This window comes from Copidosoma floridanum, unplaced genomic scaffold, assembly GCF_036245765.1.
Source record: "Copidosoma floridanum isolate Cflo_tuat_1 unplaced genomic scaffold, Cflo_Japanese_pri ptg000028l, whole genome shotgun sequence".
Classification (NCBI taxonomy): domain Eukaryota; kingdom Metazoa; phylum Arthropoda; class Insecta; order Hymenoptera; family Encyrtidae; genus Copidosoma; species Copidosoma floridanum.
Genome location: NW_028321905.1, coordinates 3,496,126 through 3,509,587, shown reverse-complemented (window position 1 = coordinate 3,509,587; position 13,462 = coordinate 3,496,126). Strand labels below are relative to the sequence as shown.

General features: G+C 34.8%; 1 protein-coding gene across 2 annotated transcripts in view; it reads left to right on the top strand.

The window, feature by feature from the left end:
* Nucleotides 1-13,462, top strand: part of Fs(2)Ket (Importin subunit beta Fs(2)Ket) — a 342,528-nt gene that overhangs the window by 225,908 nt on the left and 103,158 nt on the right. The gene's annotated exons all lie outside the window — the stretch shown is intronic.

Sequence of the window (13,462 nt, the reverse complement as noted above, 5' to 3'; positions counted from 1 at the left end):
AGTATCTCAATCTTTTTGTATTACTTAGACATTATGAAAAAAAAATTTTCGCACCAACAGCCATTGTAAGGACCTCAAATACTAATTCGATCCATCTAATACCAATATTCATACCAATATTTTCTCTTTAATAAAGTGCTCTAAAGTAAACATAAGAGTTGGAAAAAAAGTTCAATAGCATCTTTTTAGTGAATGTGAAACTCATTTAGTTATTAAGCTGCCTGTTAAAAGCATGCATTTCAAGCAAAAGTTTAGTGATTAAGCTGTGTGAGAAAAGCTCGAGTAAACTAGACCATTGTAGACTTGCCTAAAAAATGAATCAAAAAGGAACAAGAAAAAAAGTACCATCGACTTAGGTTCTAATGTTAACAATAGCAGCCTAATTATCATAATCGCTTCAGATATTCTTGTGTAGGATTATAATAATCGTTGCAGTAAATTTACTAAGATAAGACGAACCCTCGATTATAGAAGTGAGTGAAGTACAGAAAAATAAAAATCTGTTAGAACGATGCAAATACAAACTTGAAAATTTACAATTAGTATTGGTGTAAAATACGATTCCGACTTTACTAAATTTATTGAATCATCGGGTAAAACACAACTTGGTTGTTAATTAAATTTATTTTCTTGATTCAAACATTTTGAGATTTAAAATTCCAATTGATAAAAACAAAATTTTAGCTTCATTTGCTAATTTTAGCTTTAATTGATAATAACTTAACTTATGGTATTATATAACCAAATTATAAAAAATATTCTACGCAGACAATGGCAGTGCATTGAAACACAAAAAAAAATCGTGTCGGGAGAATCACGTCAACTGCCCCAGCACAGCTGCGGACGGCCCGCGCTAGTGCAGAACATGACGTTTTCAACTCGTCGTTTCGGTCTCCGAACATTGAATAAAAAATTATTAAAACAGATACTCTCACATATTTTTCTCTAACCTTTCTAATGGTGGTATCCGTTGTCCAAAATTTTGCCTCCGTAACCTCGAAAAATGCAAAAGTTTAAAAAACACGTTGTATCTTTATGATCTTCAACTTCTGGCATTGTTTGGACCATTTTGATCGAAAGATAAGACTTTTACATAAATATCGACAGTAAAAAAAGAAGGGTTTTTCGTTTTTACGTAGTATCTAAACGATGAACACGACGACAGTGGGTCCGCCGCGCGCAGTCTGCCACCGTCTCTCCGACTGGATGCAAACAAATATACCTAATCACAACACTTTAAAAACAAAACTAATTTTCATCTTCTTTTAAATTACGGAAAAGATTTTAGAATTTCAGCCAAGTGGCATTTCTACGCTACCATTCACGGGAAGGGAGCGTGTGATAGGATATAAGCGAATATAAAACGCAGCGCTCGTAAGACAAATTTGCAACACTGTAGGCAATCACATTTTAACAGTGGAAGATTCTTTTTTACTGGGTGGAGAATTACTGTAAAGAAACGAAAAGATTTTTTAGTAGCAAATGTGAATATTAAGAACTGCCCTAAAACTGAAAGAACACATTTCTAGTGCAAGAACAATTCCAGAAACATTGAATTATCATGGGCTTATCCCCATTAAGACTAGTTAATTGTTGCTACAGAAAACGTATTGGACTTATCAATATGAAATTTTCCCGAAGTTGAAATGACGCAAAATAAGTGTAACTAAAAAAAAGCCAAAAACTAAGTAAAACATCAGTGTTTTTATTAGTGCATACACTTTAAATGTAAATATAAAATATTTTATGGGCATTCATTATTATTCATTTATTATTATAAAATTCTTGTATGTATGAATAAATTTCATCAAAAAATTTATTACTTAACCTTTGCGAACCCTCTTTTAATAACTATTGTTTACATGGCCAATACATATAGCTGAAAAGATCATAGCAAACGGTGCCTGGTAGACCCGCTGCTAGCGTGGCCGCAGTGGCTCACGCCGTTTCATTCGTCGTTTAAATACTACGTCGAAGCAAAAAACCTCTCTTGATTTATTGTCGATATTTACGTTAGAAAAGTCTAATCTTTCGATCTAGATAGTCGCAAAAATGCCAAAAGTTAAAGATCATAAAGATATAACATGTCTTTTGACTTAGTGCATTTTTCAAGGTTATGGAGACAAAATTTCGGAAAACGGATGCCACCACTGAAAAGCTGAAGAAAAAATACGTAAGAGTAAGTGTTTTAATAATTTTTTTATCATGGTTTTGAGACCGAAACAACAAGTTGAAAACGTCGTGTTTTACGATTGCGCTGGGGCAGTTGACGTGATTCTATATAAATATATATATATATATATATATATATATATACAAAGAGCGCGTGGTGGCTCAGTCGGCTAGGTCGTGGATTGGCGAGCGGGAGACCGTGGTTTGATTCCCGGCCCTATAGTGCGACTTTTTCGGGCAAGTACCACTGTAAATTTTTAACATGTGCTTTTTCACCACGCAATGCTCCTCGAGGAGGGTTTTAGGCGACCTTCTCGCAGCAAAAATTGCCTAATTTCCCCCTTCCCCTCTCCTACAATGGGAGGCCTCCCATCCCTCTTCCCTTCCTTCTCCAAAGTGCTAAGTGCCATGTGTAGTGCCCTTTATAGGAACCGGACGCTATAATATAAAAAATATATATGGGGCATTCTTAGTAGACGTGAGACCCCCATCTCGCCAAAAATTGGTGAGGTGTCTGGAAACGTATGATGGGTCAAAATTTAGCTTGTGACCTTTAGTTTCAAATGCAGAGTGGCGATCCCGAAAAATCCAAAATGGCTGACCAATATGGCAACCAGAAGCAGGAGAAAGGACCCAAAAAATCAAATTTTTTAAATTATTTAGCCCCGAAAAGCTATAAAAAGGCGAGTTTAGAAGTTTTATTTATAGAGACAGTATTAGTTCACATAGTCATGGCATGTGCTATGATTAAAAACACATTTAACCATCCCTAACCTAAAAAAAAGATGAATAAGTGAAAAAAACGTGTTTTTGGCAACTGGAATTACTTCTGAGTTACGGTAATGAGTTAATTTCGTGCTAATATCATATATTAACTTTATAACTATTTAATGTACGACTACAAATGCCATTGAGCAACCCTAACTTCGAATACGTGACAAACAAAGCTGCTCTACGCTGCAAAACGGTTTCGAGCACGTTTTGGAGATCGGGAAGAGAGTTTTTATTATGCGTCTGTTATTTCTGATCACTACGTATACAGCGGCTTGGGTTAAAAACTAAAGGCATCGTCCTTAACTTCAAAACACTGACTACCAAAGTTGTTTTCCGCTGTTAAGTATCTTCTTGTACGTGTTGGAGGCAATGAAACATACTAATCTCGCTTATTTGGTGTGGATGAACGTAAACATATTCAAACACGGTTTCGAACATGATAAACGAACCCTAACATCAACAAAGTGTTTAAATTTAATAGTAAAAAAGCATAGTAGTTTATGCTAAATTTTGAAGAAAAAGGTAAAAATAAGAAACAAACCAACATCAAGCACGCCTTTATATTCAAAAACACTACATATAAAACGTTTTTTATTATTATTATTATTATTATTATTATTATTATTATTATTACAGTTTAAACATTCTAGAAATAATGTAACAATGTCAAATTTATTTACCTCTATAACTATCATCCCAAAAATCTATGCAGATGACTGATGATTTTTCTTTTCCCCATTAAATTAGTAAGCAAAAAATGAGATACAAGCTTTAGAGCTTACGGAACTACCATTTTTTGTGTACTGCCTTCAAACATCATAAAACAACGGTATAAAGCGAAAAATTAAATTTTAAAAAAATGAGGTTCTTGTACACTACTAAAGTTGAATCATTAAAAACGTTATTGATGGAAATAAAATTTTTTTATTTGGGATGGTTATGTAAATAAAACAAAATTTTTAAAATGAAAATCTCTTTGGAAAACCCTAAGATATGATTCATTATACAGCGTGTTAAAAAATGAGCCCACTGTACGCATACCCCATGTAAAGTGCGATAATATACCGAGTAAATGTTTCTGTAACTGTAAAACTGAATTAGGAGTCTACAATAACATTGATAAAAAAGGTAAGATGTACAGTTGAAACTAACAAAAAAACTTTCACCTGTCCAGATGATTATAGTTTATTTGCGATTGAAATGAACATTGTTTGGAAAAATAAAATAGCAACTAAACTATTACGAGATTTGCTCGTAAAACATCAAATTATAGCAAGAATTTTCGAAAATGATGGCATCGGTGCCCTATTCAAGAGAGAAGCAGCCCTTACCAGCTTATTATGCCATCTATCTGATGCCATTCTAACGCCAGAAAAACTTTTTAATTGGGGTAATAATCATTTTAAATCGTATCTTAGGATTTTTCAAGGAGATTTTCATTTAAAAAATTTTGTTTTATTTACATAACCATCCCAAATAAAAAATTTTATTTCCATCAATAACGTTTTTAATGATTCAACTTTAGTAGTGTACAAGAACCTCATTTTTTTAAAATTTAATTTTTCGCTTTATACCGTTGTTTTATGATGTTTGAAGGCAGTACACAAAAAATGGTAGTTCCGTAAGCTCTAAAGCTTGTATCTCATTTTTTGCTTACTAATTTAATGGGGAAAAGAAAAATCATCAGTCATCTGCATAGATTTTTGGGATGATAGTTATAGAGGTAAATAAATTTGACATTGTTACATTATTTCTAGAATGTTTAAACTGTAATAATAATAATAATAATAATAATAATAATAATAATAATAAAAAACGTTTTATATGTAGTGTTTTTGAATATAAAGGCGTGCTTGATGTTGGTTTGTTTCTTATTTTTACCTTTTTCTTCAAAATTTAGCATAAACTACTATGCTTTTTTACTATTAAATTTAAACACTTTGTTGATGTTAGGGTTCGTTTATCATGTTCGAAACCGTGTTTGAATATGTTTACGTTCATCCACACCAAATAAGCGAGATTAGTATGTTTCATTGCCTCCAACACGTACAAGAAGATACTTAACAGCGGAAAACAACTTTGGTAGTCAGTGTTTTGAAGTTAAGGACGATGCCTTTAGTTTTTAACCCAAGCCGCTGTATACGTAGTGATCAGAAATAACAGACGCATAATAAAAACTCTCTTCCCGATCTCCAAAACGTGCTCGAAACCGTTTTGCAGCGTAGAGCAGCTTTGTTTGTCACGTATTCGAAGTTAGGGTTGCTCAATGGCATTTGTAGTCGTACATTAAATAGTTATAAAGTTAATATATGATATTAGCACGAAATTAACTCATTACCGTAACTCAGAAGTAATTCCAGTTGCCAAAAACACGTTTTTTTCACTTATTCATCTTTTTTTTAGGTTAGGGATGGTTAAATGTGTTTTTAATCATAGCACATGCCATGACTATGTGAACTAATACTGTCTCTATAAATAAAACTTCTAAACTCGCCTTTTTATAGCTTTTCGGGGCTAAATAATTTAAAAAATTTGATTTTTTGGGTCCTTTCTCCTGCTTCTGGTTGCCATATTGGTCAGCCATTTTGGATTTTTCGGGATCGCCACTCTGCATTTGAAACTAAAGGTCACAAGCTAAATTTTGACCCATCATACGTTTCCAGACACCTCACCAATTTTTGGCGAGATGGGGGTCTCACGTCTACTAAGAATGCCCCATATATATTTTTTATATTATAGCGTCCGGTTCCTATAAAGGGCACTACACATGGCACTTAGCACTTTGGAGAAGGAAGGGAAGAGGGATGGGAGGCCTCCCATTGTAGGAGAGGGGAAGGGGGAAATTAGGCAATTTTTGCTGCGAGAAGGTCGCCTAAAACCCTCCTCGAGGAGCATTGCGTGGTGAAAAAGCACATGTTAAAAATTTACAGTGGTACTTGCCCGAAAAAGTCGCACTATAGGGCCGGGAATCAAACCACGGTCTCCCGCTCGCCAATCCACGACCTAGCCGACTGAGCCACCACGCGCTCTTTGTATATATATATATATATATATATATATATATATATATATATTTATATAGAATCACGTCAACTGCCCCAGCGCAATCGTAAAACACGACGTTTTCAACTTGTTGTTTCGGTCTCAAAACCATGATAAAAAAATTATTAAAACACTTACTCTTACGTATTTTTTCTTCAGCTTTTCAGTGGTGGCATCCGTTTTCCGAAATTTTGTCTCCATAACCTTGAAAAATGCACTAAGTCAAAAGACATGTTATATCTTTATGATCTTTAACTTTTGGCATTTTTGCGACTATCTAGATCGAAAGATTAGACTTTTCTAACGTAAATATCGACAATAAATCAAGAGAGGTTTTTTGCTTCGACGTAGTATTTAAACGACGAATGAAACGGCGTGAGCCACTGCGGCCACGCTAGCAGCGGGTCTACCAGGCACCGTTTGCTATGATCTTTTCAGCTATATGTATTGGCCATGTAAACAATAGTTATTAAAAGAGGGTTCGCAAAGGTTAAGTAATAAATTTTTTGATGAAATTTATTCATACATACAAGAATTTTATAATAATAAATGAATAATAATGAATGCCCATAAAATATTTTATATTTACATTTAAAGTGTATGCACTAATAAAAACACTGATGTTTTACTTAGTTTTTGGCTTTTTTTTAGTTACACTTATTTTGCGTCATTTCAACTTCGGGAAAATTTCATATTGATAAGTCCAATACGTTTTCTGTAGCAACAATTAACTAGTCTTAATGGGGATAAGCCCATGATAATTCAATGTTTCTGGAATTGTTCTTGCACTAGAAATGTGTTCTTTCAGTTTTAGGGCAGTTCTTAATATTCACATTTGCTACTAAAAAATCTTTTCGTTTCTTTACAGTAATTCTCCACCCAGTAAAAAAGAATCTTCCACTGTTAAAATGTGATTGCCTACAGTGTTGCAAATTTGTCTTACGAGCGCTGCGTTTTATATTCGCTTATATCCTATCACACGCTCCCTTCCCGTGAATGGTAGCGTAGAAATGCCACTTGGCTGAAATTCTAAAATCTTTTCCGTAATTTAAAAGAAGATGAAAATTAGTTTTGTTTTTAAAGTGTTGTGATTAGGTATATTTGTTTGCATCCAGTCGGAGAGACGGTGGCAGACTGCGCGCGGCGGACCCACTGTCGTCGTGTTCATCGTTTAGATACTACGTAAAAACGAAAAACCCTTCTTTTTTTACTGTCGATATTTATGTAAAAGTCTTATCTTTCGATCAAAATGGTCCAAACAATGCCAGAAGTTGAAGATCATAAAGATACAACGTGTTTTTTAAACTTTTGCGTTTTTCGAGGTTACGGAGGCAAAATTTTGGACAACGGATACCACCATTAGAAAGGTTAGAGAAAAATATGTGAGAGTATCTGTTTTAATAATTTTTTATTCAATGTTCGGAGACCGAAACGACGAGTTGAAAACGTCATGTTCTGCACTAGCGCGGGCCGTCCGCAGCTGTGCTGGGGCAGTTGACGTGATTCTTCCGACACGATTTTTTTTTGTGTTTCAATGCACTGCCATTGTCTGCGTAGAATATTTTTTATAATTTGGTTATATAATACCATAAGTTAAGTTATTATCAATTAAAGCTAAAATTAGCAAATAAAGCTAAAATTTTGTTTTTATCAATTGGAATTTTAAATATCAAAATGTTTGAATTAAATAATATTTTTTTTCATGGTTTGCATTTTTTCTCAATTTCTCTTTAATATCTTTTAATGATAAGGTGTCAGTGGATTGAGCCCATTGTGTAACGACTATTTTCTCTTCTTCCAAGTCAAGTGTACTGGTTGTAGTACGAGGAATCACATCTTGAGATAACAGTGTTGATAGGCTTAAGATAAATTATGATTTGTATGTGTAGTTGTAGTTTAGTTTTATTATGTTTACTCTGTATAGGGTGTCATTGCAACTATGAGCGATACATTTCCACCTTAAAGTGAGAATTCCAGTGACTTAAAGTGATAATTTTCTGAGATTTTGACAATCAAAAGTTAGTAGGAGTGTGAAAGAGCCTCTAGTAGAGTATAGCCATCTCTGAGTGTATTTCAACTGTTTCCAGTAGAATTTTTCTGAACTGTATGACATAATTTCACATCATTGTAGGGGTTTTCCTGCTGGTTAAAAAAAAAAATTCTTCAGCAGCATTGTCGATTTCCTCCATTACTGCATAATAAGGTTTACATAGTGGTCATCAATCATATAGTGCATATTTATCTAGATAACCTTTATCAGATGCGAATAGTGACTTTGGTGGTGATCTACAGTTATATAATCTGTTTTAGGTTTTATACTAATCCAACCTTGTAAGTTCTTAAGTATATTATGTGGCAAAGGTAGTAGATTCATCTTTTAAGTACTATACTTATCATTCTTGATAACAGAAAACGTTATGGTGACGGTTACTCATCCGTCATTCATTACAGCTATTGTATAATGAAAGCTATGTAACTGAGCAGCAGTGATTTATACTCCATTTATGGGGAAAAAATATTTTGAAGCATTTCTAAGTTTGATTTTACGATGTGTGATTTATTTGCAATAAGAGTAAAAGTTTTTTCTTGTTTTTAAATAAATATTGTTTTAATTCTAAGACAATTTCTTCTCGATCGTTTACGTCCATTATCCGAACGATCTTCTTAGATATCCATCCCATGAGTTTAAGATGAATGACTCTTTTCTTCATTTTATGAAATTTGCTGAGGGTTGAGTTTAAAACTTGAATGGTTGATGAAAAAAAAATTTGTCACCTAAATTAAGATAAATCAATGTTCTTTTAGTAGTTATCACAAATGTAAAAAAGGTATTCGTTTTTCGCATTGATTTTTACATAGCTGTTTTCGGAATTAATTTGATACGACGTACGTTTAGCAACCTCATTTTTTGTTATAGTCAAAAAGATTTTTACAATCTAAAAGTACGATTCTTGTTCACTCTATACGGAAAAGACGAATTTTATTCTCGTAGTTACAAAAATTTCAGGATTGTTGCAAATTTCTTGATTTTCGTGAAAAGCTTTTGCAGAAGACTGGTCCATTGAATACGCTAAAAAAAATTTTTTGTCGTAATAGATCCCATCTTAAGTAGTCTTAAAATAATCTTGTTAGGTTGTTGGTATTCTTGAAATACATCATTGTGAGGGTTTGTAAGGAGGGTGAAAGTAGGTTCTAAACGAAAATTTAACCCAAAAAAAAAAAAAAAAAAAAATTGAAAGAATTTTACCTTATCCTGAGGTGAACCAAGGGCTGTTGTGAAGAATGACCCTCTAAAATCACTATATAATAAAAAAAAATATACATCTTACTAAAATATGAAGCAAACTCCCTGAAACCGTTGTAATCGCTAACCGCGAGAACTACTGCACTGATTTAGCTAAAATTTTTCATACTGATTCTTAATACGTCCTAGATGGTTTTTGTATAGTTTTTATTTTAAAAAGCTTAATAACAATAGCAAAAAATAAGCTCAAAGTTTTGCAAAAATACGCCAGTTTTTAACTTTAGTTCAGTATGGTCCTTTAGGTGGCGTCGACATAAAATCGAAGCTACCTGCAACAGAATTAAAGAAGTGTGGTTACAATAGGCCGGAGCGTCTCGAAAAGTTCTGCAGTCGTCTACCGATAGTTCATCGAGCTACATCGAGAATGTAAATGATAGTTGTTCAGCTTGGTATTCCAGTCATCGATGACACTCTTCTTCAATGGGCAAGTGACCCAAGTCAACATCCACCGGGATCCTCCAAGGTTGACGAGTGCCACCAATAGTATGACCTGCTCTAACACTTCAGAATTGTGTGGCTGTTTCACCATTCAGCCTAGTGCTGTCAAAGAATTTTTTACAACAAATGTGAGCCAGCAGAGACAGACTTGAGGAGCACGGGCAGCCACAACGGCTTCCTTCTCACTCGTCCCAATGTCACACTCACAGGCAAGGTATTCTCTAGGCTCGTTTTCCTGACTCACGATAACGGTTAGTTATCCGGGGAATGACCTGAAAACGAGATTTTCTTTGGTCAGTGGCGCACCTACCTCGATCACGGTCTCCGTACACAGAGACTTCAAGGGTAAGAGTGAAGCTACTCGCAGCTAGCTCTTCATCATCAAAAGTAATAATAAGGAATAGCTGGAAGTTTCACCACTAGCTCTTTTCAGGACCGTTATAGGCATTGACGTTCTCTACTTAACCATCAATCTCATCGGTTTTTTTAAGGGCCACCTAAGTTTAAACTACCTTGCAAACGAATACATTTTTACTACCGTTTCCGGAAACATTATTCGTCGACTAAAAGACTATGTAAAGCCGGCTACTATTAAACCAAGTCAGTCATTCACTGGCAGACGTCACTAGCAGAGTTGTTCGTCGCAAGGCTGGGAACCACGGTGACCGACGACCCTATATTACCCTCTCAACGCCTAAGCATTCAACCAGGAATCACCGATCCTTTCCAAGGTCTGTGCTGGGCTGACCCAACAGCTATGAAGAGAAAAATAACTTGATCCAACGGGACAGTCTCCAACAGGCAAGCATTACGAACCAATTTCCCCATCTTAGATCACTAAAAAAACTGAGTCTGCAAAAAAAGGTGCTTTATACACCGACGTTTTCGACGTTTTATCAGGAGACATTGAAAAATATCTCTACAACTAGCTCTAGAGCTTTGGATTTTGTTATTTTTCTCCCAATCAGTGTGGGGCTTCAACATCAGGCCAGAGATGATCACCCTTAGGTATCCAGGCAGTCACAATTGCTGTAAACTTCAGTCAAATAAGAGTTGACTTGAAAAGCTCACCTTGTATACTTATAATATAATAGTAATATTTAGATGTATAAATATTTTTCTATACGAAATAGTGATTTTGGAACGTTATTCCACACAAACCTTGCCCCTCCTCCTCAGCCCCCCCTATGAATATGGCTAAATTTTAACAGTTTTCATGTAATTTTTATTGGGTTAAATTATTTGTGAGGCCCCTCTCTACCCCTTCTACGCCCCCCTCAGCTCACCCCGCTTGTATTTTATGAGCCTCTCCTCCACCCCTCTCAGCCCCTTCTAAGTAAGGTAAAATTCTATCAGGTTTAACTATATTTTATTGGGTCAAATTCCTGTTTAGCCACCCCCTTCACCCCCCCCCCGCCCTTGTATTTGGGTAACCCAATAACCAAATAATCCAATAAGCTTCCCTTACAATTTAAAAGAACTTCCTTTAGCCTTTCATCAGCAGCATTTCTAAATAAAGTAAAATTATATCAGTAATCATGTCATTTTTAGTTTAATTACTTTTTACACCCCCACTCTTAGCTCTCCTTACACTTCTTAAAAAAACCTCTCAGCATTCTCACAATTTGCAAACAGTAAGTTTTCAACACTCCTTAGCTTCACGTGATAATTTCTTATTCGAGTGCAATAATCATTTTAGCTGTATAGTTAGCACATTTTTATACTGTCAGTTTTTACCTTAGTTTAATACAGTTGAATTTTTGTTTAGTTCCTTTTCGCCCTCCCCTCATACCTTCATGACCCAATAAACAGATAACCCAACAAAATTTTAAAGAACTCCTTCTGGTCACCCTTCAGCCGTATATCTGGATGAGGTAAAATTATATCGGTTTTCACGTCATTTCTAGTTATATGACTATTTGCACCTTGTGTCTCAGCTCTTCTAAAAGTTTCAAGAAAGCCCCTGATTTCTAGCACATTAGCACATTTCCACACCACTGTTGAGGTAGTGCTATGGGGTGCTGGCTCTTTTTTCTTAAATTTTCTAAAAGCTTATTAATTGCATTATTGATTATGTATAAGAACGTGACATTATATTTTTATACTTAATCAATAACAACGAATAAATTTTTATAATATTTAAACGGTAGACCTTGCTTGTAGCCCTAATTGCCACAAAAAGATACTAGACTAGACACCACCACTATGGGCACTTAGCACTTGGGAAAGGGACAAGGAAAGAGATTAGAGGCCTCCCATTACAGGAGGGAGGTAGGGGGAGATTAGGAAATTTTTGCTGCGAGAAGGTCACCTTAACCCTCCTCGAGAAGCATTGCGTGGTGAAAAAGCACGTGTAAAATATCACGGAGTTACTTGCCCGAAAAGTTTCAATGGCCGGGAATCGAACCACGGTCTCCCGCTTGCCAATCCACGACCTAGCTGACTGAGCCACCGCGCGTTCTGCATATATATATGCGTATATATGTGTGCATGCATGCATCCGTTGTATTCGTATACGCATTTATTTGTCATTTTACACAGTTACTATATTTTGGAAGCTTATAGTTACAAACGATAGATGAAATTACGTTATCCAAAGTATTTAAAAGTTTTATTTTTTGCTGCTTGTAATGCCAAGACTTAGATTTTTTAATTTTTTTACTATGTACTATCTTGAACTTTAGGGTGTTGAGCACCTTTCCATGGTTAAGAACTGAAAATCTAAATTTTCATAAGTACGAGACGTTTTATTTGTTAAGCCTACTTTTGACACTTTTGATGGCGTGACACAGGAACTGACTTAGACAATGGAAATTAATTATTTTGTGTTCAGGAATGTACAAAAACTTTGTCAATTTTTTACCGAGCCAAGCTTAAATGTGTCTAATTTTTTTATGAACGCAAACACAGAGCGTTTTTCCCAGTAAAATTAGCGGTCATTACCATTGAACCTCTAATCTTGAGGGATTTACAATTTTTCACTAGATGACTATAGCTTACAAAAGGGTCTAGGAAGCAGATATGATCAACTAAATTTCGTTGATAAATTCTGATTCAGGGCTTCATAATCGCTGAAAAAATTCTGTTATAAAAATTATAGACTGGCCATTACTGGAATACTTTTTTAAAATTTTTTAAAAATTGCATTTATTTAAACATCGACCCTAAAATCAGGCAAAAAATTTCCAACTAATTTGGACCTCACGTTATGTGAAAAAAGTTATGAAGAAATTATAAACGTTAAATCGTAAAATTTCAATTAAGGCTTAAAAATATCGCACTTTTTGTGAAATTACCTTCATATAAAAATAGGTATATTAACTATTATACATGCCCATAGACGTTCATACATAAATGTTAACATATACTTACATACGAACACCTATATTTATGTATTTACATTCACATGTAAAATACTATATACACATATACCCGGCACTACATGCGTTTATACATACACACATTTGCACAGACATTCACAGTCGACAGCGTTCTCTCCCTTTTCACTTACCTCGTCTCGCTGCGTTCCTTTTGGCCCTTATTTGCACTTATCCAGCTGCGCTACAGAATACATGTAGAGTAGGGGATTTTATGGTTTTTCGTAACATCTGTTTTCCATGTTTGGCCCACCTGCCCGAGCCCAGCATAAGCAGCATAGCTTCAAATTTTTTTTTATTTTAGCAAAATCTATTGTAACACTATTAATTATCCTCTAATCTTTTGTTAGTTAAG